At 39.1% G+C, this 24,490-nt stretch overlaps 1 protein-coding gene across 1 annotated transcript in view; it reads right to left on the bottom strand.

Annotated features, from left to right (window-relative positions):
• Positions 1-17,446: 17,446 nt before the first annotated feature.
• The window catches only part of LOC147895762 (F-box family protein), a 63,460-nt gene continuing 56,416 nt past the window's right edge, over positions 17,447-24,490 (bottom strand). Inside the window, exon 6 of the mRNA XM_087383194.1 lies at positions 17,447-18,550. The gene's annotated coding sequence lies outside the window, so the exon portion shown is untranslated. The remainder of the gene's footprint in view (positions 18,551-24,490) is intronic.

Below are 24,490 nucleotides of genomic sequence, written 5' to 3'. Positions count from 1 at the left end.
CTAAAACACTCAATTCCATTTGTCTCTTTAATGTCTTGTGCAAGGCAAAAGACATTCCATTTGTCTCTTGAATCCATGTGAGAATTCATTTTCTTGATAATTTTTATATTGTGTGGAATCATTTTTCATAAATGATCAAGTTAAGGTGGGAAAAAAGGTTGCATTGGGCAAAAATTTTCTACAAGTTTGAATCACCATCAAGGACCATTTGTATAATACCCAACAACATATGTTGTTTTTGTGGCGATCAAATTTTCAAGAAATGATTGGTTTAAGCGAGATAACAAGGTCCTATGCATGCACCCACGGGTATGAAAAGACATTGGACATGATGGGAGACAATTGTTTGGAGGACAACATGACCATTTGATCCCACGTATCCCTTCATTGCCCATGGAAATCTCATTTTTTGCAACTTTTATGCCACAATGACCCATTTTTCACATAAAGTATTGATATAGAGGGGGTTTGATTAGGCCATGGTGTGTGCATGATTGTAGGGCATGGTAGAAGGATAGTTACTTATGGGGAGAAATCTCAATGATATCTCCTTTTCCCCTTTGATACCCATGAAAATAGTAATTCTGTAGTTTCCACTCCACAATGGGCAAATTTCCATGAATGATTGACTCAGAGTGGGCTAACAAGGTCCAATTGGTGCATGTGTGTGGAACTGTAAACAATGGTGTGGCAATGATTGTGCAAGTTTGAATGATGATATATATGATCACGTTTGTCCTTCCATCCTCATGAAGTTTTGGAATTTTCACACCATGGGAACAACTTTTCCATGAATGGTTGGCTTAAAGTGGGCTGAGAGTCTCCAATCATTAATAGGTGTGTATGCATCTAGGAGGTGATGTAGGAGTACTTTGTGCAAGGCCAATGACCACAAGATTCCATTTTCCCCTTCAACCTCTATGAAGATTCTTTTTTTAGCACTATGGCAAGTAATTTCAAATATTGATTGGCTCAAAGTAGCTAATAGGGTCTAATGGAATCATGGATTTGCACATGCCAAAGGGATGGTAAGAGATCATGTTGACATGTTATGCAAGTCAAAGTCGTCACTCGACCAATTTGCATCTTTTTTCGTGAATTCCGTATCTGTGTCTAACCAATTTCTCATAAATTATATGTTCAAAGTGGTCCAAAGGGGTGTGTTCAAGATCCATTCAAGATCCAACAACATATATAGGCAAAGTTCATGAGGTTGAGTCATGACCAAGAATCACGACCAAGACCCCTTTGCCTATCTAATACAAAAAAAAAAAGATTTTTATTCCAATTTTCAAATTATGCCAACTAACATAAGAACCTAGAATATGATTTTCTAGCATGGCTACCCCTTTTCATAATATCTTGTCTTCTTGTCATATAATGCTATCCTTTGACGTTTGGAAATGGCTTTGGGAGTAATTTTTGTAATGTAATGACAAATTGATTTCACCCAAAAAGAATGTGTGTGTGTATGTATGTGTGGGCACGTGCAAGGGGGGGCATCTTCCAGGTCAACTAGGGTATCATTTGTACTTCCCCCCCCCCCGGGTGCACTATGCCTTGTTTTGCCTTCTGTCCCTATCTCATCCTTCCAAGGGACTTGCCCTGCGACTGATGTTTGCCCTCCTTGGAGCTCTCATTTGGGTGTGCTTTCCCTTGTCTAGGGCTACATCATGGGAGAATGCAATCTGATTGGCCCACATTTTGTGCATAATTATACAACATCATGGAAGGATGGTATTTGCAAGTCCAAATCTAAAGAAGATCATGTTCACTTATTTGTACACATGAAAATAATTTTTTTGGTATTCCATTATAGAAAATTTTCCATGAATGAGTCGCTTGAAGTGGACTAACATGGTCCATTTGGAAAATGGGTGTGAACAAATCTAAAACATGGTGGGAGAATGTGTATTATAAGGATAAATCGTCACTATGCTATTTACCCCTTTCACCCATATGACTTTTTTTTCTTTGGCAATTTTTATGGTATGGCTAGCGATTTTCCATGAATGAATGACTAAAAGTAAGATAATTGGGTCCAATTAGTGCTCATTGGTTTCTTAATCTCTCCTTATTTCGATCAATAGAATTGTGTGAACCCACATGGTCTCATTCTCACCTTCCATCCCAATGAAAACAAAGGCAAGCAATTTTCCATAATGGCCTCTTATCTATGGCATGGGTACTTACACCCATATAGAAAAATGCATGGTGGTTTTTGTAAGCCCAAATGACCACAAGATCTCATTTACCCCTTGTAAATTTCCTTTTTATGACAACTACCGAAAAATGACAAAGCAATTATCATCATAACTTTAATCGTCTTATGATGTGCTATAAATGGAGGTTGGTGTCTTCTCAATGTGCTACAAATGAGCAATGTATAGTTCTACTTACTAGGGATCCAGATGTGTATGAGTTAAATATGTTAGTTTGCCTAGTGGAACATTATAGCAAGGCTAAGATGCATTGAAAGGCTTTTTAATGGAATTGCTCTAGCTCGTTTGCTCTTGCTTGGTTTGTATGTATTTTCATTCCATGTTTGGGCTGCTTATGGATCTCCAAATTTAAGGTATATATTCAATGGTTAATATTTACTATTTTTTGAATTTGATTGATTGTTAAACTCAAAGGATTTGTAGCTTTTCTTGCATTTAATTTCAGATGTTTGCTTGAATTTGCAAGTCATTTCTATTCCACATTGTCCTCTTCAAACGTTGCATTCATGTCTCACACGATGCTCATAGTAGTTGGAAAATTCGAGGTGCATAAGCATTTCTTGAAGTATAGGTCAAAATGATGTTCCATTTCATGCTTCGTACGGAAACTTCAGATGAAAGCTTGCAAGATAGCAATCTCATCTATAAAGTCAAATGTTTGCTATATTGTAAGTTCATTAGAACAATATATGTCAGTTGAAATAACCAATAATGGAATACAATGAGGAGAGTGTTGAGATATGGCAAAGCAAATAAGAAAATGGGAACACAATCCAATCCTTACTACACGGTATTGTGATATTGATGATTCAATGAATGAGACATCTTCATTGAACCACTTACTAAGAACCAAACTATAAAGTGCTTCATCTGGAACTCACCACCAACCATAGAAAAATCTGCTCACCCCGACTCCCGAGCACAAAGATTAAGCGTAGGAAAGACACATGGTCCAATCTTAGATTAATAAAGCTCTACATCCCACCACAAAAGCCTCATCCACAATGGATGCATCAACCTAGCTTGTCAAGAACAACCATGCCTATAATAGGAATCAATAGGAACAATGCCTATAATAGGAATCAATATCTAGATAGTAATCAGTCTCTCAAGCCTTGAGATCCCTATAATAATATATAGCCACAGTCCACGATTGTAATTAGCATACACGCCCCATTCCCTTTTAGACATCCATCTAGATATAACACTCTTGTTAGGATTATGCATCCTATCCACCCCCACTAGGACCTCCCTTGAGCCATAAGTGAGTTACTAGCTAATTGTGGTTAGCTAACATTCTTCCCCACGTCAAGTATTTACGTCCTTGAAAAGAAAGCTAGGGAAGCTTTTCTTTGAGTCTATGTCTGGCCTTATTTTCCATTTAATATAATACTATCCTATTTTTTAGTTGTTTTTGTCTTTTATCTAGGACCTTTTCACATTCATGTGGAACATAGGTAAAATCCTCCAACTCAAACAATTCTTAAGGAGATACGAGACTATCTCCATCTCCTAGTTTCTCCTTCAGTCTACTCACATGTAAATTTTGACATTAAAAAAGACAGGTCTGATTTATAGACTGCATCATTGATTTTTTGCATGATGCAAAAAGGATGCAAAAACAATGGGAAATCTTGTGATACTTCTCAGTCCCCAAAATCTTAGAATCTTTTAGAATTCAAATATACAATTTCAAGATACACCCATATGCTTTCTTTAAGAATCCTAAGCTATATTTTTTATCTGCGTAAAACCTTGATGTGTCCTAAGCACTTTTTATGGAATTTTTAGGTTGTGCTCCATATTTGTCAAATCTTTAGAGATATGTACCTTCATATTCTTAAGGCCTAAGGCAACTGGTGATCTAGGCTGACACATGCTATATGCATATCCTCCATAACCTGATTAAACCCTCTCTGTTTTCTCACATTAAATTGAGGATGATCAGCCAATCCTCATTGTAGAGCAGTTTCCATTCCCCAAAAACTACTTGCAAGTAGTGTTCTATAAACTTGAAGTTTCGTTCATTAACATTGTCACTAGACAACCATAAAGTCTATAGAGTTGTTCAATAAACTTTTTTGCTAATTTTGGTTCCTTAAAGTTTGTCCTTGGAGCTATAATCGTGCAAGTTTGGTAAATTGATTAAATATGACTGAAACTACTTTATGTCCTCTACTTGTTTAGGGTAATCGTGTGACAAAATCCATAGAATACCATTTTAATTAGCATTGGAGACTCGCCAATCGTAAAGCATTTTAACTTATTAGTTGGGCATTATTGACATTTAACTACATGGTCTTGGACATACACTTTAATTCTCATCTAATAAAAGTTTTGCTTGACCAAATCATAGGTCCCTTGTGTACCAAGATAACTTGCACCAAGGTTGTCATGAAATTCATTTAAATTTTTTTCTTTATGTTGTACCTATACACACTTTTCCTAAGAGTCCTATATTAATTTTGATTTCATACTAAAAGGTAACATTCTCACTATTTTGAGAATCTTTGTCTACTTTAGATCTTCCATTGCTAGATCCTGCTAAAATATTTATCAGTCTTGCATTGGCCTTTTAAACAATGGTCGAAAGCAATTCCTATCTAAACAATTCTTAGCACATTTACCTCTCCAATTGTACTCAAAGCATCCACTACTTGGTTCTAGCTGCTTTTACAACATCTAATCTGAAAATGAAACTCTTGCATCAACTCGACCTATCTAGTTTCTTCCTCTCAAGTCAAGCTAATTATAAAAATACTTAAGGGTTTCATGATCAACTATGACATCTAAAGCGAGCCATATAGATTATGTCTCGAAGGTGAATAGTTCATGTCAATTACAACATCAATCTAAGTCAAATGGTGCAAGTACCGCTAGCCAATCTCAGTTATGTCCCTAGATTCTGCTCCATGAAATATGCATTGCCGTATCCAATTCTTTTTATGTGTAAAATTTTAGCTTTGCAACATTAAACTTCTTACTTTTGAGGAGGCAACAGATCTCTCGTCTTAGAAAAGAGTAGTAGGCTATGCAAGATCACTAGCATGTGTTCAATCACAAATGTCTTGTTAGGATCTAACATAGGTGTAGTGGTAAAGTCTCAGAACTGTTGCAGACATGAGATATGTGTTTACCCCCATGCTACCTCTTACAGACATGAGAAACTAGGTCCGCACAAAGGCCTAAGATTCATCCTTGTACATGCAAGGGAGATAACAATTTGGGGGGGGATCTATCCCATTTTTGTAAACCTTGATCCTTGGGCACCTTTGCTAGCATGAGATCCTAGCCATACATTTATCCTTGACCATCATGAGATAAGATGTCAAGCTATGTGACTAGATGTATCCTTGACATAGCAAGAGGCAAACCCTTGAGGGGGGGTGTGTTGGGATATGTGTGATCAAGGGCTTGCTAGGTGCATGTGTGCCTCCACTAGCAGTTAAATGGTTGTGTGTGTGTAGGAGAGGCACACTTAGTGCCATAGGCCATGACAGGTGATGATGTAATGCAAAGGCCCCCACATGGAGTGGTGCCTATGATTGTGGAGTTTCTATGATTTAGGAGTTACCTCCATTGATGTAGGAGAGGTGCCATTGATTTAGGCCACCCTCTCTCCCATTCTATAAAAGAGAAGACTTTATTCTAACTTACAAGTTTGTTCAAAATCATGAATATGATTTGGAAAAATTATCATCAAGTTTACAGAAGACTGAATATGTATGATTGTCTAAGGGATAATTCATTCCAACACCTTTCTAACCTTGGCACCATCTATATAAGTCCCATCAACAAAGATTATATGGCCAAGAGATAAGATCTCATCTTCAAAAGTCACATTTAGACTCTTTGGTATCTAACTTCTCCCGCCTTAGAATGTATAAAACAATTCTAAGATGGATTTCGTGGTCTATTAATGTTTTGCTATAAACTAGGATACCATCCAAGAATATTATCACAAACTTGTCCAAATAAGACTTGAATATATTGTTCATCATTTGGTGGAGGTGGCTAGAGCATTCATGAGATCACAATATAATTATGACTAGGAATCTGTTATGCCCATAGCTTGTTCTAAGTCTCATTTTATAGACATCTCCTTCATCAATTCGTATCTAATGATATCAAGTATCTAGATCAATTTTAGAAAAAATACGTAGCACCTGCTAATTAATCTATGAGGTTATCCATTCTGGAAATTGGATATTTATTCTTAATGGTATACTTACATAATTCGTATAGTTAACATATATACATATCATGTCAACCTTCATCTCAAGCAATGATACTGATGCATCCCATGGAGATTTACTTGGTCTAATGTGTCCCATCTTCAAAGATTCTTTAATTTGCCTTACAATCTCATCTTCTTTCTTTTAATTAACTAAAACTTACATGTCCGCTGAGGTGATAGGAGAAGATACCTTCATAAGACTAGAATATATCAAATATTATAAATTGAATTTTATAAAACGAGCAGATAAAGTAGCTACTACTGGAGCATACCCAACCTCAAAAGATAAATTTTTTGAAATATCTATAATACTAAAAGATGGTTCAATAAAATTACTGTGGTCATTCTAAACAAAATGCATGGCATGCGTTTTCCAATAAATCTTCAAAGTATCACTCGTTTAAAAACCACAATTTACCCTTTCTAGATTCATTACATGGAATGGTAACTCTTCTATGTAGTCCTAAATCTATAAAGGTAGAGTTGGAATCTTCTAATCTGAAATTCATCCTTTACCAAACACTATCTATACTTTATATATGTGGCCACTAGGTATCATTGGAATTTAGAGTCTCTGCAAAAATTTATAATCAATGAAATAATTAATATTACATCCTAGGTCAAATAGAGTACATACTTCATGGCCTAACATTATTCCTTTCATCTTAATCAAATCATTAGGTGTATACAAAAGCTAACTAATTTAAAATCATAACACTGAAAAGATTCTAATGAAAATTTTCAACGGAGAAAATCACAAGAAAATCACTAACTCACTTGTGACTTCCATCATCTAGGTGGCCTTACTCCTTACTGGTCCTCATGGGTCAGCCTTTACTTAAGTGGTCATGCTGCATACATTGGAAACATAATCGTTCTTTGCATGCCTTGACCAATTCTGCAAAATCGGTTCTTTGCTTCTAACATGTAGGGTTCAAATTATATTTCCTAAAGGGGATCATAAGACTTGTGGGTAGTTGCAACTGTATCATCATGTGCAAGCTGTATTGCATCTTCTAATGATGAAACCTTATTTCTCTCAATTTCATTCTGATAGCCTCGATGAAGCCCTCCTATAGACATGTTACAAATCATAAGTGGACTATATTTGAAACTTTAGCAGTTAGGTCTCAAAACTGTTGGATATAATGATCCGAACCATGTGAGTTCATTTGCAAGCTTGCTACTTACTAAAGTGGCCAAATTCATCGCCTTCCTCAATGGACTCTTTACTAAAAACTTATTGAAACCCATCCCATGTGAGGGGTTTTCTTTTCAAATCTCACCATGTAAGAGCTTGGCCTTTCAAATACCCCTTACATGTGGTCATTAAAATCATAAAAGTCAAAGTGACTTATCCATCGATTTTGCCATGACTCAACATGATCTGCATGCTTCACCCCACCCACATCTCAAGGATGAAATAGGGATTCCCAAGCACATCTTGTAATTGATGATTAGCATTTGATATGGTAATCATATCTCTCAATTGTTAGACTTCCACTTTGAGGTCCACAATAGAGGTAGCTTCTTCTTTTTCCATTTCCATATCATTGTGGGGAGGCTTTTGAATATTCATCATTTGCCCTTATTGATATGTAAAAATTTTTAACGAAGATTTTACTTTAAAATAAATCATGGTTTTCCCCCCTAAGAAGAGACCTAAAAGAAAGAGAGAGAGAGAGAGAGAGGCTTTTTTAAAATAAGACTGCAGCATAAAAGAAGGATTTTGAAATCAAATTAAAGAGAGGTTTAATTGCAAGCCTCCCCAATTAGCAAACTTAAGTCTTTGAAATATGGTGGATCGAAGCTCTGGTCCTCTAACATGAAACTACACACTTGAGACCTATAGAAACTCAAAAAAACCTTCCCTCCTCTATGCAAGTTGTTCAGGATCGTAGACTAGTCGCACAACCCCCCTACTCTATGAAAATTCCATAGACGTGCCTTGCTCTGAAATATATGAGTTTAACTGCTTCTTCGCTGCCAGATCCGTGCAACCACTACAATCATCAACTAAGCTTGAGTCTACCTTTTGGCCTCCCATGCATCTCGGGGTCACTCTCAGTCAATGGCTAAAGTGAGTGGCTAAAGTAGGCCTCCAAGTCCTACACGAAAGAAGCCGAGGTGTGTGCTGCCGCGCTGCATCAACATCCTCAAGGGAACACTAGTACGGGAAAACTGCCCCAACCATCTGCTGTCTCTCCAAACATGAAGTCCTTTCCACCAAGACTCCAGAATGGCTAAGTCAATCTCGCCCATCCGTTGCCTTGCCCCCCGCAGATGCGCTAGGGCATCAAGCCTCGCCTCTGTCTCCATACGTAGTCTGCTCCATTGGCCAAAGGACCCTGCTGGACCGCTGCGCCCAACCAATGTGAGTCCGTTGTCCAAGCATACGGCCCTCCTAATCTTTGATCTTTGGGTGCCACATAAGGGGCTGGTGCTCAAACTCCTTTTTGCATCTGGGCAGAGCACGTATGAATTGCATGGTCGAGGCCACATTTTTCCTTGTTTAGAGACCACCACCATGCATGAGGGTCAAAAAATACACATTGGAGTGTTCCATTCAAATGCAAGACTTGGATGGACATGATACTTTGCATGGGCCTTAACCTCATCTAATTGAAGGCTTGTGTAAGGTATCCTGCCCATTGGATCTTATTTTAATGGTCGAGGACACATTTTTCCTTGTTTTCTACCACCAGTCATGCATGAGGATAAAAAATATGCATCAAGGTGCCTCATTTGTACGTGCAGTCTCTGATGGGAATTGTATATTTCATGGGCATTATTAAGGTACATGCAAAGTTTTGTGCTCTTTGGTTATCATTTGCATGGTCGGGCATGCATTTTTCTTGTTTTCTCATCATTGGTCATGCATGAGGGGTCAAAACACACACAATCTGGTCTCGGATGGGCATGATACTTTGCACAGTCCTTAATCTTACCCACTTCAAGGCCTGTGCGAAGTATCATGTCCATTAGGTCTCATTTGCATGATTAGGCATGCTTTTTTCTTATTTCTCACCACGCAACATGCATGAGTGATAAAAAAATATGCATCGAGGTGCATCATTTCTTATGTGTGTATTTGATGGACATGATACTTTGAATAGCCCTTAATCTCACCCACTTTAAGGCAAGTGCAAACTAAGGTTATCATTTGTATAGTTAGGCATGCATGTTTTCTTATTTCTCACCACACATCATGCATGAGGGTCAAAAAACACACATCGGGATGCAGCATTTGCATGCGCATGTCTCCGATGGATATGGTATTTTTCACACGCTTTAAATTTTATCCACTTTAAGTACTGCACAAAGTACCATGTCTATCAAATATCATTTGCATGATTGGGAACACGCTTACATTATTTTTCACCGCTCGTCATGCATGAAGGTAAAAAAGCATGCATCAGGGCATGCATCGTTCATATGTGAGTCTAGCGATGGCTAGTGATGCACCCATGGGTGAAGGAAGACTATAGTGTGTGGAGTCAAAAGGTTAGGAAGGGTGATCTTAATTAGAGTGATATATCTAGATGGAGATCTAGAACGGAATAGGGACTGTATGCCAATTATTGTCATGGAATATCGCTATATAATGGCAGAGGAGGCTTAATGTTGGAGAGGTTGATCAGTACCTAAATAGTGATTCCTACTAGAGGCATTGGTTGCAGGATTGCTCGTGGATAAGAATTCCATGGTATGGGATGTGCAGGTCTACTCACCTAGGGTCAGCCCGTGTGTCTTTCCTATGACCCATGGTGCTTGGGGGTGAGCAAATTAGACTATGGTTAGATGGTAAGTTCTAGATAAAGCAATCTATGGTTTAATTTCTAGTTCTTGGTTTCATAAAAATGGCATTGGTAGTAACTTGGTGTAGGATTTGTATCAAACCTAAAGAACCAACTTAGCAATGAATGCAAGACAAAGCCTCAAAACCTTACCTTCTATGTGAGAAAATCCATTGATCCATGCTAAGCAAACTAGTTCAATGCCTCAACAACTTGAATGGGGCTTGATTTTAGGGTCCCATGATCAATTGATCACTCCTCCTATCAAGTTTTCGGACTACCTAGACATTGATCATATGACATATCAAATAATGTTTACAAACTTAAAAAAATCAAATAGGTTTGCAAGTGTCTTATGGCAATCTGCTAGCATACATGCATTCAAACTTGAAAAAAGAAAACTGTCTTCCACAAGTATATATATTTTGGATGATATTCTAGTCCAGTATTTGGCACTTGAGCTCAGAAGTTAGGAGTGTAACACAACAAATTATACAATTAACTTTATATTGGAGCTTGCTACTCTATTGTGTTTAGCTTCTAAATTTTGTTTACCTCTTTCAAACCTATGATCTAGTTTCTATCTAGTTTTGAAAATGAAGATTTATGTACAAAGTAATGAATTGTCAAAATGGCTAGGCTTTGTAATTTTTAAAAGCCACTTAGCTCGAGAATTTGCAATTCGCAAATGCTTGGGGAAGGAGCTAGGCAACTGCCAAAAATGCTATCCAATTGTCTAAGAATCAATCCTTGGAAGCTATTGCTAGGGATATCGATCTAGACCAACATAGGACAAGTTCCAAGCAACTATCTTATAGATTATGAGCTGAATTCCATTTTCAATTAAAAGAGAATGCAGAAGAAGAATCCTTGCTTACTTATTGTGTGATCTCACGCGTAGCTAGGTGAATTTTTTCATATGCATTGACAACTACCTATAATTGCCTTGGATATTTTGATAATAAGCTCCCATGTTTAAAATGAGGCATCTTGTCTCTATTCAAAAGCTCCTCTTGATAACCACAAATATGCTAGACCTCCCAACATGATAGCTACCCTAAAAAATCCCAATGCCTCACAAAGAAAACACTTGTTCTTGATATATAAGAAGCTTGTTAAAGTAAAATCTTGCATTTCTATTACAAATACATCTATATCTTTGGAAAACAACTTAAAGTTGGTAAATTGGGCTAGCTATACATGGAGAATTTCAAGTGTATTGAAATTGTTAATAATATCCATATTTTGTCAAAAAATTCAAGGGCTATAGAACTTGCCCTTCCTTGGTCACATAGACATTCCATTTCTACACGAGTAAAGGGAAAAACCAACAAGCAAAAAACAATATAGAACATAGAGATCTCAAATATGGTCACATATAGAGCTCAAATGAAGATCACTCATGAATGGTTTGCACATCAAAGAAGAATTATCACGAAGTTACTATACTCTCTCTCTCTCTCTCTCTCTCTCTCTCTCTCTCTCTCTCTGTGGCCCTATCTTCACGATGAGACTGGCGATGCAAGCAAAGGATACACCTCTCTTGCCTGACTAGAAAGACAGTGCTTCCACTCACACTTTCAGGACCCACAGACCAAGACTCTATTCTTTGACTCCTTGGTCTAACCAGTAGGCATGTATGGCACCCCTTATTGGGGGCTAGACCTTTCAGTGGGCTCGCATGGAGTGCTTCTTGCTATCACGGATGTTCTGCAATAAGCCATTGGTTCCCCATTAGATCATTCAATGAGTTCGGGGCATCTCCATTGCAGTCACTTACTTGTACCACGTGCGGGACTATGGCTCTTACACTACAGGGCGAAACAGACTACCATGGCTAGCGCTGGCCTCTTCTATGGCCTTAGTGACTAAGGGTAATCGCACATTGTGTGACTGACATGAGATTGAGTTGAAGGAGCACTTTGCCTTCTGTTGCGCAGTTTACTACAAATCCATGGATGATACCACTGCCTTTTCAAAGATGGCTTCGGGGCCCTTTCCAAACTTCTCTCATACCTAGATCAGAGGTGCCTCGTCGCTAAGCAACTAGTACACCACCTACATCGCGGCCAACGATGCACGACATAGACTACTTCCAAGAATCACGCATCTGGTACCAAGGTCTAGGGGAATCCATTCTCTTTTTTCGAAACCACATGACAAAGAAGAGCATTCCCATCTTGTTGAATCCTCATGACAAGAATAACATGCATATTTTACCAAAACCTCATGGCAAAAATAGCATTCTTATTTTTGCCAAAACCTCATGACAAAAATAGCAATCTCATTTTATTGAAACCTCATGACAAAAGCGCATCCAAAAGTAGCAAGGAAAACACCATCCTACAAACTGTATAATATACATCATCTAGAATTGGATGCCAAAAAGAGTGGCAGACTCTGCCATACAAAATTCTTTCTACAAGTACCTGTATACCGCGCTATACAAAACCAGCTGTAAACAACCCGTTGTGGAATTAGGAACTCTTGCCCTTCGGAACATTCCGTGGCTCATTCATGTCACTAGCCGACTCCTTCCTCTTACGGTTGGGACAATCCCTAGACCGATGTCCCTTCTCTTTGCAAATAAAACATTTGCCAGCTTCATATAAAGCGCGTCGTTCCTCTAGAGACAAGCGATTACGTTCATCCTTTTGATGATTAGCTTTTCTATCAGACTTATCCCCACGAGATGCATTCTTAGATTCCTGCTTCTGTCCACCTTTGAACCCAAAAGTCCTCCCCTACATCAAAGCATATGCCGTGCTACAATTCTCGATAAGTTGAGACATATTGGAGACTTGGGTCTTCGTGCAGTAGTCTCTCAACTCCTTAGGCAACTCACAATAATATTTCTTAACCTGCTCAGTGAAAGGAACAAGCCGGTAGGAGCTAATGGGCAACAAAGCCGCCCAAAACTTCTTGTTATATTCCTCTAAATTGAGGCAATTAATGGAATTCAACTCATGCCAAGCAGTCATGATATCTACTTCAAAAGTCGTGGTAAGCCACGTAACCGAAAACACCTGCTTGAAACCTACCCACATGCAGTAGTCTCTCAACTCCTTAGGCAACCCACAACAATATTTCTAAACCTGCTCAGTGAAAGGAACAAGCCGAAAAGAGCTAACGGGCAACAAAGCCGCCCAAAACTTATTGTTATATTCCTCTAAATTACGGCAATTAATGAAATTCATCTCATGCCAAGCAATCATGATATCTACTTCAAAAGTCGTGGTAAGCCATGCAACCGAAAACTGTAAAGTTACCAAAAACAGCTGGCCCAGTCCGAAAGTCTCCAAAATCAAGTCGCAATCTTCACGCAACCGAAAACAACTGGCATTGGCTTTTCACAAAAAGCAACCGCTTTTTGTGCACGTGGCCTTCTTTTCTCCAAAGTAGCATTAAAAAGAAAAGCCGTAAAAGCAACGAATGTTGCTATTTCATTTTTCTCATCATGGACACAGCCACTCAACCCTCACAAGTACAAGCATCGAAGCAAGATTGCAAGATGAAGGGAAGAAGGTCCCAGAATGAGGGTTCCTATCGAGAACTATTGGCTAAATTGGCAAAAGCAAGAAAGAAACACTTCTTAGTGAAAGAATGTCATTAGACAAAGTGCTTTCACAAGTGTTATGGGAAATCTAAAGCTAAGTATTTCTTTCATGATTATGAAATTCGATTTATCTTTATTTAAAGATCTAACCCTTATATCTTACAAGGAAAGAAGTGTGTTGTTTCATGGATTGTTTCAGTAATCAAAAGCCAAGCACACAAGATTGCTTGTACACACATATGTGGTCCTGAAGTATTCCTTGATGGGACAAGCTAGCTATTCCAACTTATATTTCAATTTTGTAGGATTCCAAGTTATTGAACACGAGTGATATACTTTCTATTATGGAACTAGTTTTCTGTGACCTATGTTATCGAGGCTATGGACTATGTGTTGGGTCTCATCCAACTTTTGTATACATAGTACCAAGACAAAAGAATCTCAAAGTTATTATATCGAGTTTATGGGTTTGAGCAGCTTATGCCCAAGAGGAGAAGTGTTAGAGACTACTTGTATGTCTTTTATGAAGTGAAGAGTTAGATCCATGACAAATTCAAGATCAAATCCTATTTGAGGGTAGTATGTTCAAAGTTAGCAAGTTGAGACATGCACCTGATTTTATGATCTTCGATTATGGAATTGAGTTATAATAGCTAGTCATGATAATCAATTATGTTCTTATGGAGGATGAGATGATCAAGTACCTCGATCCTTTATGGCGGGATTCCATGTGGTTATTATTGACCAAGTATTTCAGCTTCGAGTTATATTATCTCACTTCCAGAGGAGTTTTAGGTAGGATATTCAGTTTTGTTGTTTTCTTGTTATGGATCAAGACATGCTCAAGTACCATTTCTCAATGTGACAGTATTTTATGGTCATTATTGATCCTATATTTTCTTCAAGATTCTATTATTCAATAGTTTCGATTGGGATTTGTTTTATACAAGGACTCTTGTGTTTTCTCATGGATTAATATGGCCAAAATGACAATTTTTTATAGTTCACCTGTCAATTATGTCCTTTTTTAAAAATTTGAGAACCCTCCAAGTTCATGTCTGACTAGCATGGTAAGTGTTTGGTAGCAAGAAGACCATTGAGAATTGGGAGCATTGGTGTAGTGAATAAATAGTTCTTTCTAAAGCCATTTCAACAAGAGGTTCACACTACTTGGAAGTTGTATCAGTATATTTGCAAATCACTCCATGAGAGAAGACCCAAGGGGTCTCTCAAGAAAAGAAGTCAAAGAAAGGCTACGAGAAATATACAAGGCTAAGTATCTCTTTCATGTTAATAAAGTTTGCCTTATGTTTATTTGAAGACCTAACCCTTGTATGGCAATACAAGGAGAAAAGTGGATTGTTTTCTTGAATTTGTTTCAGGAAGACACCTCTCATGAATGAGAAGTCAATGAGTATGATATAACCAAATATTGGCCATGTGATTTATTGCTTCCTTTTTATTCGGATTTAAAGTTAGAGTTGCAGCCAAAGAGGAAGGGAATACAAAGCCCTTGGAAGGAAAAATCATTTCAACACTATCTCTAGTCCGGCTCGTGAAAGTCAAAGAAGAAGCACTCAACTCCAAGTGAATGGGGCATGGATTTGCCAAGAAAGGACATTTTAAGTACCAGATGGGAAACTTCTCTAAGTGTATCTACAGACATTATGTTGCTTCTTAAAAACAGAGATGTCAAGATCTTTGTCATTCCAAGGAATTTGGACCAAGAATATTGATATGATCGAGAATAGCACCATATCGAAAGGACTCGAGTGGGTTGATCACAGGAAGAGGATTATTCCATAGCAGTGGCATGGAAAATGCTCGGATGGAATAATCAATCCAGAATCAGAAATAAGGGCCTATGGCTACCCAATTCTCTTAAAGAGCAAAAAATGCCAAGAAAAAGAAGGGCATATGGCTGCCAAGTACTCTTAAAGAGCAAAAAATGCCAAGAAAAAGAAGGGCCTATGGCTGCCCCATTCTCTTAAAGAGCAGGAAATGCCAAAGAAAAGCAAGAATCTCCATGCAAAAAGCAGCATTTCAATTGTAGAAAGAGGGGTGTGTGGCTCCCTAGTGCCCTAGAAGGCCAATCGGCCAAAAGGAGCAAAGAATGCCACAAAATTGATCTAGGTCAATGATTAAAAGTTACCAGACTCCAAGATCCACTTTAAGTGGAAGAGATGGAGGAGATTCTCCGACAAGAACAGACTCTATACCGCACAAAGAAGAAAAGCACCTAGAGGCAAGTTTATCTTGCCAAGTACCAAAACTATTAGGCAATTGATCCCAAGAGAGGAGGTATTCCCACGTTTTATAACTGTATAAAGAAGCTTTTCAACTGAGGACAACTGATTGAAGCCGAGGGGATGCCACCAATTGGTATTTCTCCCAACAAATAAATAGAGTCTTTATCAGATTGATTGGTCAAAGGAAACTGACTTTGGTTCACTAGAAAAAGTTTTACTATTTTTACTTTTGCTTTGCATTGGTAAAAGAGAACTGTGGGGACGCCCACAAAGGACTAGGATTAGTCCAAGAACTAGGAATGCATGCATTTCACTAACCTTTAAAAGGTTGAAGTGTTCGAGTTTGTGTAGGACTTGGAAGAGTGCTAAAAGGCTCAAAAAGCTGGAGCAAGTGGCAAAAAGCAAGTCCCACAAGGCAAAACTCACCCAAGAGATGGCCCCATTAAAGAAGACCAAACGAGGTTCTAGAAAAGACTTAAAAAGTGACCCCACGGATGGCAAAAAACAAGAAAGTCTATTTTTATAAAAAGTGGCTATTAAAAGCGGGTCTATCTTTTTGTTAGCCCAAGTCTATAAAAGAAGGGCCTCAAGGCAACCAAATCATTCAAGAGTTGTACTTAGCTTCATGCTCTTTTCCAAGCCAGTTGTGCAAAGTATTATTCTATTGCAATAAAGACCTTTGGGGGGTCCCAACCCTTATTTTTGAGCCCTAGTGTTGCGCGTGCTACGTCTCCTTCTCTCCCTCTGTTCTATCACTAAGAATCTTTAAAATAAGTGCTGCAATTCTGATCTTCAGATTTCAGTTTGTGTTCTCTAGTTTCTATCGCAAAGTTCTTTTGAGATGTTGCAAAAATATTGCGTGGAAGTAGCAATCTCTCTCTGTTCTCTCTCTCCCTCTCTCAGTTCGTTTTGATTCCTAGAAGAAATCTGCTGCTACTCCTCGTCAAATGAAGCTATTACATGCTATTTTTCCCTGTTATCTATGAAATTCGAAATCTATCTTGGTGATTAACTGTTGTGAATTGAAGATCCAAGCTGCGTTTCTACCAACTGTGATTCGTTTTTAGGGTTTCAAAGCTGAATCCAGATTCGTTTTAGGGTTTCTGGTCCGGTTTCAAACAAGGCAACAAGAGAGCATCCAGCCAAGCCTACATGTTGCCACAAGAACATTTGGAAGATAGCTTGGCCGACAAGCACCAATGAAACTCGTTTAGCAAAAATGAGGCAATTCGACATACCTTTTGCACTACAATACTAGTCAAATTGTTAACAATTTTGGCATTGGTTCCTATGCACTTACATTAGCTTTGTAAAGTCGACTTATTCACTATTTTGGAATTCGTTCCACATACATCAGCCATGTAAAGCCTTTTGGGTGTTCCTCATACATCGTTGTCATCATCTTATTACAGGTTTGACCTTTATCTTTGGCACATTGTTCCATCATGACTTCTCACATCCACATAGGTTGGACTATGTTTTACAAGTTTGAGAGGAGTTTTAAAGATTGAGCAAGATCATAAGCCCCATAGTGGCAGCTCAAAGCATAGGCCCTATAGTGGTAGTTCAAATATCCATACTCCGGTTTATGGCTGCTCACAGATCATCATTCCTTGTTTCCACATTCAGCAGCCTTCCACAACAAAGATCACAGTGTTCTCATGAGAGTACTCTCCATGTCAGCGACTCTAGCACAGAGGACCAAATAGTCTGCTGCATGGAGCCATTCACAATTTAATTATATTGCAATCAGACTCTGGATGGCGTCAGTAAACAGAGCAACTACTCAACCTTTTGTTGCCAAAGGGTATGTATGTTGGGATTTGAAGTGGGGTGTGTGCATGTTCTCGTGTGTACCTATGTGACCATGTGTGTAGAAGTGTGGATAGGATTTTGTCTCTTGGTGTGAAGGGGCACGTGACCCCGAGGCTTTAGAAAAGGATCAAGACGTATGTTTGTGTGGAAGGTAAGGCTAGCTCACCTCATAAAACGAGGCATGCGCTTATAACGATGTACCTTTCAAATCAATCAATCATCTGTAGTACTCCCGTGTCCACATCATGTGATCTTCTCCTTTGTCTCTCTCCCGTGTCCACACCATGTGCATTACTTGCTCATCTGCAATACTTTCTCTCTCTCCCGTGCCCACATCATTCGATCTTCTCCTTTGTCTTCTCCCTCTCTTCACCATGGATTCCTCAACATGGTAACAGAGCAGGGATTGGAGCGCATCACCATTCTCTACTTGCCCCACAACAGCTCATTGTCACTAGAGCTAATTTCTATTTTAATTGCCAAGCCTGACTAGATATCCTCTTCTATTACACTGCCACATTTGGAAGGGATGAAGGCCAAACTTGAAATATGGTTGTGCCTCCCTGCTCGTGGTTTTCATAAGAAACCCTTGCTGCTATGCACACTAAACTCTACCCCCATCTTTCTTTTTTTCCTTTCCCATCACCTGATATAGACACAAGTGGAAGAGCCCTCTGCAATGTCGTCACAAACACAACCCAAACAGTTAAGTTTTATGTTGCTTGTGCATTCTGAGGAGCAGCTACTCATGTTCAGGTCATCGCTACCATACAGATGACAAACCTGCTCAAGCAATGCCAAAACTATTCAAATATACTGCATCGATTTTTTATCACATTTGGGTTCTTTTTTTTGTCCCATCGCAATTCTGCTACAGACTGCTCTGAGTCATGACTATTTGCTACCGTCTCTTTCCACGACACTACCTACTCAGGTCTACTCCACCCTCTTTCTGAAAAAAACAGAAAGTGCAGCATTGCCACTAGAATTGCCTGTACAAATGACTACTGTTGCTGTTTCTACACCTTCCTATCATCGCTGATTTCTTGAGAACCTCTGGCCAACAACTAATCTCATGTGTTGGCTGAACCAGCTCTACTCATGGTTGACATTTTCTGAAAAAAGGTCTTGTTTTTCTGTTAGCATATACTGTATCAAGGAATTGTTGCCTGGGAGATTGCGGAGTCTACTCACCAGCATGTCATTTTTTCTCTGAGAGACATCTCTTGTATCATGGAAGCACACAGAAAATACCAAAGTTGTCCGGAACTGACTTTCCCACATGGCACACAAAGACCCGTCTTCTCTTGATGAGAGAAGGAATTTAAAACATTGTGAACAAAAAGGAAGTGAAAGCAGGAAAATCACAATGACAAAGCCATGGCTATCATTGCGATTGGTCTTGCTAATAATCAAATCCATCATATGGAACTTGGTAAAACAGCAAACGAGGTTTCAGAGAAACTTGATAATCTGTTTGAGAATAAAATAAGTAATCCAAAAGTGTTTCTTAAGAAAAAGTTGTTTAATCTGAAGATGAAGAAGAGTGATACTCTCAGTGAGCACTTACGTACATTGGGCTCACTTCTTCAACAACAGGGCTATTGCCCCTGCCCTTAAGGCCAAGGTTGATGAAGATGATCATAATGTAATACCACTTTCTAGCATTGAAAACATCTCAAAGTATAGTGAAGTACTTGCAGTACTTAGAGTAGCCAAAGAGATGGGCTGTGATGAGGTAGTCATCCTCATTGACGAAGAAAGACATCTCATAGAGCAAGCTGGAGCAGTACTTGAGACTGAAAATATATTCTTCTCCAAAAGCAAAGCGAAGGAGAATGGGAAGCCATTCAAATGTACCTTCTACAACAAACTTGGCTGTAGAAAAGACACATGTTCAAAAAGAATGCCAAAGAACAAGCCAAGGAGCATGCAAATCTTGTAGCAGAGGAAGCTGACGAGGACGAGGCCACCAGACCTTCCAGCGGACCTGAAGAAAAAGCTTTGTTTTCTGCATAATGTGAGCTATCTCTTCAGGAGGGGATAGAGACTGATTCGGATTTCAATTGTACATGAGTCAAAGGTACTCTGCTAGGTAGTCCCCCAAAATGATTGTAATAGATTGTCTTTTTCTGCTTCGAGCAAGGAGGTTGTTTTTTGGTTAGAATGATGTAGGTTGTCATGAGTGATGAGGTTCTCATATCAGGTCTAACTGTCAGTTTCAGGCGTTGGCATCATTTTATTATTTTGTATCACAAGATTGCAGTTTGAGCCCAAATCACCATGCTGATGAAGTCTTTTCTCAAGACACTCCACCTTCACTCCGAAGGGGGTCTTGTTGGGATTCGGAGTAGTATCCGTACACATTCCAATTATGTGTGTGCCTATGTTACCATGTGTGTGTAGATGTGTAAATAGGATTTCGTCTCTTGTTGTGTGAAGGGTCAAGTGACTCTTGGCTTTAAAAAGGGTCAAGGTAATATTCAATATGACATCATCAGCGATGTACTTGTGTGTGGAAGATAAGGCCATCCTAGCCTATAAGATGAGGCATATACCTTTCAAATCACTTAATCATCTGTAGTACTTGTCTCAATCTCCCACATCCACATCATGTGATCTTCTCCTTGGCCTTCTCCTCTGTTCACCATGGATTCCTCAACAACGTACCAGTTTTACAATGCCGATTCGGACCTCGGAAATCTTCAGAAAAAGGACACACATTCGTCACATGATTGCATAGATCAGACTCCATGTTCTAATCATGTACATTTACAAATACGCACTCAGCAATGAGGCTCTTCCATATACATCAGCTTAGACTAATTATTTTTGTGATGTTCAGCCATCACATTCATGAATGGAACCGACTCCATCTATTACTAGAGCAGATGATGAAGACACATAGTAGAAGTTCAGGAATGACCATGCAGATTTGCAAGTCATCCATTCAAGAATCCATCACTAATGCTTTCACCTCCAACATGGAGCATATCATGTCCTTAGACTCAGTTCCCACCAACTATGATAAGCAGATCAGTCCTGAAGACATCTTAGCATTGGCTCAGCGTCACCAATTGGTACTTCTCCCAATAAATAATGCTAGATTAGCAACTAAGAGTGCAAGAGAGGGAATCTTGGAGAGCACACTAATACCAAGCACCGAGGTGGGGTAAATCGATGGGCGAGGGAAAAAGACCATCCACAAAAATTATCAGGGATTGGTTTCCCTACACGGCAGACAAATATGCAACGCATCTTGATGAGGAGAGGTTTATGGGATAGTCTCAGGAGATGAGGATCCTCCTTTGGCACAAGGCAATGAGTTTAAGGCTTGAAAGTAGTGCAATCAACGTGCCATTTTCCATTATTAGTCCACTTCATGATCGTCTCATTTACCAGATTGATTTTAAATCATCAACAAACAAAGTATGGGTTAAACTCGATGGTATCTTCGGTAGTTTTACCAATTTGAAAGGTCTTTCTAAAGCTAAAGTTCATGAGCTTAAAATGTCTGAATTTGATGAACTTAGTGATCATCTAGCTGCTATGTATTCCAACATCAGTCAACTCACTAGTTTTAAGTGTGAGGCTGACATTGAGGATAAGACAGTAGTGTTGATCAAGAGCAGGAAAGATGTAACCCATTTCCCAATCTACTCTAGAAGTGCTTTGCATTTCATCAATTATGTTCGAAGATATGGTAGCACTACTAAAGAAGACAACATCAAGAGTTGATGAAGACTGGCTTGTTGAAACACTGAAAGGAGAGAGTAGAGTTGACACAAAATCAGAATACTTGCATATAGAATGAAGAAGAAAGAGGTCCTTAAGTAGGCACCTCATACAAGGTCACTGACATCACTGATGACCTCAAAGCTCCACAATCATCTCCTTAATCTGCTCCTAGATTCACTCAATCATCCTATGTGGCTTTTCCACCACCTAACTGTGCTTGTGGGCACCTAACTGTGCCTCTAGCACTCACACATAGAAACATAAGGTGTGCCTGAGGCATACACCTTGAGATATCCCAACAAACCCCCCCTCAAGGAGATGCCTCAGGCTATGTCAAGAATACATCTAGTCTCATAGTTTCTCATGCCATCTCATGGTGGTCAAGGATAAATCTATGGCTAGGTTCTCATGCTAGCAAGGGTTTCCTTGGGTGTAAGGTAAATAGAAAGGGATACAAACAGACCTTCCAATGGTTATCTCTCCTACATGTACATGCACACAATGTCTGTAGGAGGTACCATGGAACAAAACATACACATGGCCTACATCATAAGGTGACCAGAGGTGTTTACAAAACACACACAATAACTTATTTTCATTCATTTTGGAGGACTATCCAGGCTGAGTACCTTGACATAAAAAGAGTGATCTGGAGCATACATAGAGATGATTTAAAATGCATAATCTTCATGGGATGCCTCATCTTGTGGAGGCAAATTCACTGTAAGTAGATTTGCATTTTCTGTCTTTGCTCTGCAGAACTTCTCACTATGGTTGTTTTTGCCACAGTGCTTACATGGATTAACTTTGAAGCAGTCCTTTGAAAGGTGATTTGTCTTTCCACAGTGATTGCAAGGAGAGTACTTGCCCTTCTGGAATTTCATAACATAAGCAGTGTCATTGCCTTTCCTTAACTCCATGTGTCTTTCTTCTTCTTGGAGAGCTGAGATAATGCCTTCAAGGTTTGGATTGGGAAGATTCTTCAAAGTGCTTACAATGTGATCAAAGCTTTCAGGCATACTCTTAAGTAGTACTGCCATAGCATCATCAGGGGTGATAGGAGAGTTGATAGAAGCTAACTGAGTCATAAGACTCCGCATATAGTTGACATGGGCAGCTAAAGTAGTATCACTTGCCATCTTTAATTCAAAGAAAGAGATTTTAAGTGATAGTTTAGAAATATGAGAGCTTGCACCAAAAATCAAATCTAGCTTCTGCCATGCTTCCGATGGAGACTCCAAGTCAGATATATGATGTATGTAATCATCACCCAAAGCTAAAGCAATTATACCATATGCTTTTTCTTCTCTTACTGGATCCCTTGCCGGTCGTGTCGGAGCTGAAGATTCCCCAGCATTTGAGGCCGTAGAAGAAGCGGTAGGAGAAGGTTTGACAAGTCCCCATAAGTTCTCCCGCATTAATGCAAATTTTACCTTCATTTGCCATGTATGGAACCCTTTTCCATTGAACTTCTCAAGATATATAAAGTAGCCATGACAGGGTCTAACCCAGATATTGGGCAGTGTCTATCTCTCTTACAAGGCAAAAAGAACTGCAATACTTCCAAAGTATAGCCACTTGATGTAGCAAATAGTAGTGACTAGTTTTCAAACAATGATGCTACTTTTTATATGCTTCATAGAAGTGGATGAAATAACCACTTTCCAATCACAACCAGGTCTAGCAAGTCAAAACAAAACTGAAGCAACACTTGTAGTGAAGTTATTAAAAACTTCAAAAGACCAGAAATGCTAGAGTAGCATTTTATGTAGCATCATTTTCAAAAGCATGTAAAAACTGTCAAAACTAGAGAGCTGAACTTGGAGGGCTCATAGCAGACTCTTCAAAGCAAAAGAAAAGGGGCTTTCTGAGGCAAAAGAAAGCTGGTATACCACAGTAGATCCTCTGGGAAGAAGAGGCGAAAAAACGCGTCAGGTCGCCTTCACCTTCTTGAACAAAGTCGACTGGTTTTTCTCTGTTTTCTCCTTCAATATGCAGCCATTGCTGCTCAGATTTCAGCACAAGGTAGCTCTAGGTATGTAGAAGCTTGCCCTGGAAGGAATTAAGAAAAGACAGACCAGGTGCAGAGAAAACGCAGAAGAGAAAATCGACGACTTTTCTGCAATGGCGACCAGCAGCGGGGGTTGTTCCCTAATTGCTTGCAGCCCGAAGTTCGCCCTAACAAGAGGGATCTACAGCAGAAAGGGTGTGGGAAATGGTTGAGGATTGAAGGAGAACAAGCTCAAGCAAAATTTTTGGAGAAGAGGGAGAGATGGTGAAGAAGAAGAAGAAGAAGATGATGATGATGTGGCAGAAATGGGCTCAAGGGGGATGAAATGGCTCTGATACCATGTTGAAACACTGAAAGGAGAGAGTAGAGTTGACACAAAATCAGAATACTTGCATATAGAATGAAGAAGAAAGAGGTCCTTAAGTAGGCACCTCATACAAGGTCACTGACATCACTGATGACCTCAAAGCTCCACAATCATCTCCTTAATCTGCTCCTAGATTCACTCAATCATCCTATGTGGCTTTTCCACCACCTAACTGTGCTTGTGGGCACCTAACTGTGCCTCTAGCACTCACACATAGAAACATAAGGTGTGCCTGAGGCATACACCTTGAGATATCCCAACATGGCTTTCTAAGTTGTCCTTTAGAAAGTTGACTTTGGTTAACTAGAATAAGTTTTATTTACTCTACTTTGCATTGGCAAAAGATAACTGTGGGGATGCCCATAAGGGACTAGGATTAGTCCAAAAACTAGAATGAATGCGTTTGACTAACCTCTAATGGTGAAGTGTTGGAAAATGTTTATTGAGTACAAAAAGGCCCCAAATTCAAGGGGCAAGTGCCAAAAAGCAGGTCCCACA

The sequence above is a fragment of the Dipteris shenzhenensis genome, chromosome 12, assembly GCF_047967505.1.
Source record: "Dipteris shenzhenensis isolate YYH24624 ecotype China chromosome 12, Dip_SZ_1.0, whole genome shotgun sequence".
NCBI classification, from domain to species: domain Eukaryota; kingdom Viridiplantae; phylum Streptophyta; class Polypodiopsida; order Gleicheniales; family Dipteridaceae; genus Dipteris; species Dipteris shenzhenensis.
Note: the sequence above shows the minus strand (reverse complement) of the source record. Positions and strands in the feature narration are given on the sequence as shown.